Source organism: Onychomys torridus, chromosome 10 (genome assembly GCF_903995425.1).
Source record: "Onychomys torridus chromosome 10, mOncTor1.1, whole genome shotgun sequence".
Taxonomy (NCBI): domain Eukaryota; kingdom Metazoa; phylum Chordata; class Mammalia; order Rodentia; family Cricetidae; genus Onychomys; species Onychomys torridus.
In genome coordinates, this window is record NC_050452.1 from 55,466,477 (window position 1) to 55,473,892 (window position 7,416).

A 7,416-nucleotide genomic window follows, 5' to 3' on the forward strand; every position below is an offset into this window, starting at 1 on the left:
GAATAATGCCTGTGTACATTGGGGAAGCAATTCGGATTGGCATTTCAAATACAAAGGTTGCCCAGAAGCATCCTCATGGACACATCCAGAACTGCTTAACTAAAACCTAAACACTCTATGACCCAATCATATTGACCCATTGAGTATCACATGGACCTTCTTCCTGACTCCTAGGTTAATCTTCCAGCTTAAAGAAATTCTGTGAACTAGGGGACTCACTCTGGTAATTTTAATGTCCAATCAACCTCTGCTAGCTTTCGATCTTAAAGCCTCTCAAAGGACTTGTTTTAAAGGATTCTGCCACAGAGCAGTGGTGGACATTAGAGTCTAGCGGGAGGTCCTAGCTCATCATGAGTGTGCCTTGAAGGGAGAGTGTAGGACCCTAGACTTTTCCTCTTTTTCTTCTTATCTGCAAGGTAGAAGATTTGGTCCTGCAGTTGCTCCTGCGATGGTATCGTGCTCACCATATATCCAAAGGATTGAGCTATCCCATCATGGACTCAAACCTCCAAAACTGCGAATTAAAAAAATATATATCCCAAACCTTTCTTTTTTTGTAAGCTTATTACCTCATGGATGTGTTGTAACAGACAGCTAACACAGCTTCTCAAATTCACATTTTTGACAACTGTGTTCCAATTATTCTCCCCGGAGCTACCTTCTCTCTAGAGTCCCCATACCAGTGAGCAATCATGTCATCCATCCTCACATTTCCACACCTGATCACTTGACAAGTCCTGCAGGTTCTACTTTCAAAACAGAAAAGGAACATGGCATTTTCTTACCAGTTTACAGCTGCTGCTTTCACACAAGCAAACATTGTCTTTTCATAGGTTTATCTAAATTTCCTCTGGGCATGTTCTCATGTTTTGCCCATGTTCTCCAACATCTGCTCTTGACATACCTGCTTTGAACCCTCCAACTAAGCTGGGTGACATGTTCCTATAATCTCAGTGCTAACAAGGCTGAGGCAGGGGGATTTGCATCTCTGAGGTTAGTCTGCATAGCAAGTTTCAGGCCAACCAGGGCAATGCCATGAGACCCTGGCTGAAACAACACAACACAACACAACACAAGCAAACATCTCCACCTCTTCAAATGAAATAAAATGGTCCGTGGGATCTTCCATGATCCAGTCCTACTTGGCATTCTGATCTCATTTCCTGTTGCTCATTCAGTTGCTGGAGGCAGTCAGTCTCCTCATTGATTATGGAACAAACCAACCATCTTGCCTCCTTTTTAAATGCTATTCCCACAGGAATAGAAGTGGGAGTTTTGATCAGGTCAGCGTACTAAAAGAGGACATATAACAGAAGGAATGAAAGATAGAAAGAGGGGCTGGAGAGATGGCTCAGAAGTTAAGAGCACTGGCTGCTCTTCCAGAGGTCCTGAGTTCAATTCCCAGCACCCACATGGTGGCTCACAACCATCTGTAATGAGACCTGGTGCTCTCTTCTGATGTGTAAGCATACATGCAGGAAGAACACTGTATATATAATAAATAAATAAATCTTTTTAAAAAAAGAAAGATAGAAAGAAACCAACCTTAAATAAGCAGAGAAAATGTATAGCAAAAAACCTGAAGATCAGAAAACAAGAATGGAAAAAGGCAGTAGGGGAGAGTTAACAAACAAAGAGTTAAATAAAAACCAACCAAAAGAAAGTTATGCATTTCTGGATTGTACATCCACAGATTCAACCAAACACAAACCACAAAATGTACAAGCACACACTGAATATGGTCTGAGCATGTGCAGACTTCTTTTTCTTTCATGACTCCCTAAACAATATAGTACAATAACTATTACATAGTATCTTCATTGTATTCCATAACTGCAAGTACCCAGAGATGATGTAAACTATATGGTGTGCATAAACAAAGTTTAAATATTACACCATTTTATAATTAGAGACTTCGGCATCCATGAATTTTGGTATCCAAATGAATTCTAGAACCAATTCCCTATAGATACTGAGAACAACTATACTTTGAAACAGAATAGTTAGCAATGTCAAATGTAGCAAGAAGATAATAATAACACTTAAAAGTATCCATAGATACCTCTCAGTTGCTTAAAAGTGTAGATAATCTTACGCCATATATCCTAACTCCAGATGAGCAAAGTGTTACATCCAAATATTCAGGAAAGACACATATTTTAATGTGGGAAAGAACTTTCTAAGTTTAAATTATATAGTTTACAAATTTCCTGCTATTTCTGACTCCATTAAAATGAAAATTACTCTTTATCAAAAGGATACTCAAGAAAAATAAAAGTAACAAAGTAAATTGGAAAGTATATATAGTAAGTTTGACAATTGGAGAAATTTTTATATTAAAAACTTACAATAAGAAAGATCAAGATTCTGGTATATGAAAATAGAACTATAAGCAGATGCCAATGTACCTAGTTGATTAACAATTGAAAGGGGTGATAAGGTCATAAAAATTTTTCTACCATTAATTAACAGAATTCTTAAAATATAATTATGGTAACAGAATTGTGAGATAAGATTACATATATGCTGTCAATATACCAAAGAAACTATAATCCATTTTAGCAAGTAATGAAAATATGTTTGCAACAGCCAAAAGGTGGAACCCATCCAAATATCTATCAGTAGATGAATAGATAGACAAAATATGGCATTTTACACACAGCAGCTTGTTATTGAGCTTTTAAAAAGAATGGAATACTGATGCATGCTATAACTGGATGAACTTGACATTATGATAAAAGTGATAACCCTGACACAAAAGGACAAATATTGTGTTATTCCACCTGAATAAGGTGTCTACAACAGTCTACAGTAAGACGGTAGAGTGCTGGCTTTCGAAGTCCAGGACAGGGAGGAATGGGGTGTTCTTGCTAAGTGGGCAGGACTTCAATGTCAGATACCGGACATTTTCTATAGTTACACAACACTGTGAACACACCAATACCAATGTATTTAATTATAGACTTTGACATAGTTAAAATGTCAGTGTTACATGATGTGGATTTTATTATGCCACAATTAAAAAAAAAACATTGACAACTAGTAAAATCTTGAAAATGACCCAGAAATTCTTTTAGAAATGACTCTAGTGAAAATGATCCTTAATTTAAACAAATATTTTTATCAAAAAAATATTATGCATAATTGCAAAACAACTCTTGCAAACAAAACAAATGGACAAATAATTGTGGAATACTCCCACTAAACTGGCAGCCACAGGACAGCAGGGACCTTGTCTCTTCTTGCTCTGCATTTTCTCTCCACCTCCTTCCACTGGTTGAAACCCAGAAAGCACTCGATGGTTGTTGTTGAACTAATTAACACAGTGAAGCGATGGGTACAAGGGTATTTTAAAGGACTTTAACGACATAGGAAAATGGTTTGATAACAGGAACTGAAAAATGCAGGCTAAAACTTGCGTGTCATTTCACTTCAACTACGTTAAAACAAGGGTTCTCATTAAGCAAACGAATGAATTCCCTTATTGTTCAAGCCAATCTTGAGTTATGGCTTATTATATCTGAAAGCTTGCTCGCTAATCCTCCCACCCACACAAGAACTTCACTCAGAAAGAGCTCTTCCTGCTTTCCCAGAGCTTGTTAAAGAGAAAAAGCAGAAAGTTTAAAACACACAAACAAATGGAGTTGGGGAATCATTCATAAAAACTACCTGACGGCAAAGGGGGAAAGTGAGAAAATTATTTAATCGATGCACAAAACAACTTATAGCACCACGGAGCACAGCTGCATGGAACCATTTAGCGTAGGATCTGACAGCTTTACAGTGAGGAACTTTTGAAGCTAGTCTTGTAATGATAGATATTTGCAATAATGGTTCTGTGTCACCAATAGAAAGTTCGACTTGTGCAATGTATTTTGTTTGAGAAGATGGTGCCTTATGTAACATAGTTCACAAGGATTTTCAACAAATTGTTAAAATATTTAACATTAAATAAGGTAACCTTAAGTTTTGGTAACTTCACTCAGCGGGAGCTCTCCTTTTTCCAATGTTGCTGAAAGAAATGAAAAAAAAAAAGGGCTATTTTGTTTGGCAATCTAAAAGTCTTGAATTTATGATGGAAATTGGGTTTTTCTACACTTTGGAATGCATGGTGGATGGCCTGGAATGCATGCTGGATGCCCTGGCATATGTGGTGGATGCCCTGGAATGCATAGTGGATGCCCTGGGACACATGGCAGATGCCCCAGGATGCATGGCAGATGCCCTGGGATGTGTGGTGGATGCCCTAGGATGCATGACGGATGGCCTAGGATGGAGCAGAGGGCTTCAAAATTTTGATGGATCTGAGATGGAGCTTAGGGACTGCTGTTGTCAACAGATGCCAAAGTGTCTGAAGTGGGATTGTCTAGATGTTCTGAAACAATGGAACTGAACTAATTAGACTTCATTTAGGAATTGCTAGAGAGTTCTGTGTTTTCTAATCCTCAAATTCAGGGCATAGCAATGCTGGCCATTCTACCCATGAAGAGGGTCAAGGAAAATTTTTACCTACCCAAAAACATCCAAGAGATTCTTGAAGTAGGTGAAGATCATATCAGTTCTGACTCTGTCAGAATTTTGTGAGCCTGTGTTCAACTTTAAATCCTGTTCTGATATTAATAAAGTCCAAATCAAAATTGGAGTTAACAGTTCTACCTCAGGTTTATATTTAATGTTGATTAAAAATAATAAAGTATCTGTCATTAGTGACAGCTTGTGTCAGCATGCCATGCCGTGAGTGCTGGGTGCTTTGACACAGCCCTCTTTCTTTTGGCTCTTTGAGAGGTGGAGTCCCTGTATCTGATACCTACGTGGAGGTGGTTTATTTGTAAGACACTTGGAAGATCATTAGGCAAATAGAGAGTGCACATTGGTGATTTTTTGTTGTCCACACCAAATGTCTGACAAGAAGCAACTTAGGGAGAAGGGGCTTCTTTACTCAAGGTTGGAGGATACAGTCTGTCATGGTGGGGAAGGCATGGCAAGCAGGAGCTGCTTGTGGCTGGCAGAGGAGCGTGGGCTACTGGACACCCCCCCCCCATGTCAGCAGAAAGGAATGCTGGTGCCCATATCATCACTGCCCACTTTGGATTCAGTCTATGACCCTAGCCTATGTGATAGCAGTCAGGTTCAGTATGTCTCCCCTCTGTAGTGTGTAGCTGTTCCAGCTTTGACCTGGAAGTACTACCCCCATTGAGGCTTCAGTAACTGTCACGCCTGGAAGACGGGGTGAGACAGGAGCCCTGAAGATCCGAGATCTGGATATGCTAGCTCTCTTGGTTCCTGGATCCTGGATTCTGGAGGTAGAGAGAGCAGAGTTCTCCAGAGAACACTCCTGGACTGCATTTCACCTTTCCCAGACCCTGTAAACTATCCCTTACTTATAAGTTACCCCACAAAATAAACCTCCCTTTTAACTACGTGGAGTTGCCTTAATATTTCAACCAATACCCCTCCCTCATATTCTTCTCTGGAAAGGTCTACACAAACATACAAAAATACCCCAAAGATAGGGCTCATCAACACTCTAGGTGTTCCTTAATCTAATTGGACTGACTGACTGAGGGATCTTAACTGTAGGTGTGGCATGAGAAATCTTAGGAAATAGGTCTGAGCAGACCTTTAACAAACAACCATGAAACTTTAGCATGTTAACATAGCCCACTAAAAATTAAAACTGTAAGGATGATTTAAACACTCATCAATTTCCACTATACCATGCTTTTGTAATTAAAAGTGCCCCTCCCCCACCTGCTCCTGTTTTCTCTGTGCTGAAAATGAATTTCTAGCCAGCTAGGAACTCCTAGAAATAAACTATTATATACTATATGTGGTGCCTCAAATATCTATTTGTTGTTCAAAACCCAATTCATCCGTGACTTCTTCCCAGAAGCCTTTTCATGACTGCCCAGGCAGAATTAGTCATCCTTTGTTCTGTGATCTTATAGCTTGCTATGACAACATTTATCATGCTCATTTGTATGTCTGTTTCTCCCAGCAGACTATGAATGAGTCAAAGGCAAGACCTGTATCTGGGTGGCAAGAGACTCATTTTGAACTTGAGAATATGAGAGAGCAGGAGTGTTAGAATACAGTGGCAACTTGAATGTGGGACATAATTCCATTCATTCATTCATTCATTCATTCATTCATGCATTCAACAACTTAGCAGCTAACCTATTATAAGAGAATATTTAGATGGTATTTAATTAGAGAAAGATGAAATACAAGGCAAGAAACCATCATGGAGATGAGATCAGACGAGCAGGCTATATTGAGATTACCTACAACCCTCCCTCTGGGTAGCCTTGCAAAGCACACCCTTTGATATGAGTCTAGTGGGGAAGAGCTGGGTCCAGTCTATAGCTATAAGAGAACCTTCAGCCAATGGAGACCTGGGAAGAGCCTGGTGAACAATGAAATTAAGGCCCATTGAAGGCAAGGGAGAGTGCCATTAAAGTCACTAAAGGACTAGAATGCTAGGCATTAAACATCTCCATTCACCCATGGTCTGACTCTCAACATATTATAGTGGTTTAAAAAAAAATCTGCTATTTAATGTCCTAAGTAGTGAAAGTGTATTATTGGCATTAATTTTATTGTCATTTTTGTATTGTATGCTAGCAATGCCAAATATCAATACCAGAACATTTTATTCATGTGTAGAACCACCAGAACCATACAACTCACTCCTCATGGCCAAACCCAGGAAGTTCCTCAATCTGATCAAAATTCATTAACAGAGGATAGACTGGGAGGAATCAGGAAAGGGTCTTCAGGCATGGGTTGACCTGAAGACTCTCAGGGCACTCTCAGGGCAACTTCAGACTCTCTTGAGGGCTCAAGGACCCATCTGGGGACTCGGAAGGTCTATATGAACTCAGGCCTGGTATTTCATGCACTGTCCCTCCTACAATCCCACCACCTCTCCACACAGGGCAAAAAGGCCCCTTCCATGAGTCAGTCTAACTGATGGCAGATGGTCGGGTGTCCCCCAAGGTGTTGGAATGTCTGCATCAGAATATGCCTGCTCTTTAGACTGAGATTGTGGAGATGTGGGCCCCACCAAATGCCACCAATCAATTATGTTACTCCACCTAAAGTGGGAGTGACCACTGCTGCCACACCTTTCCCCAAAATACCATTGAGTACAGGCACAACGACCCCAGTACTCTTGTCCCTGAACTTAGTTCCCTGCCAGGGTGGGGGAAAACAGCAGTCTTGGGGTGATGGGTAGAAGAAGGGGGCAGGCAGGAGTCAAGATAAAAAGGGAGGAGGAACAGGTGGCCAGAAGCCTTCCTAGGGAGGAGATGGATTGCACTTTCAGCTGAAATGCCAAGCCCCAACACATGTGCTGCTGTCCCATGGAACCTCTCTCGCAGATCGAGACAGTATTATAAGAATTTCATGACAGCA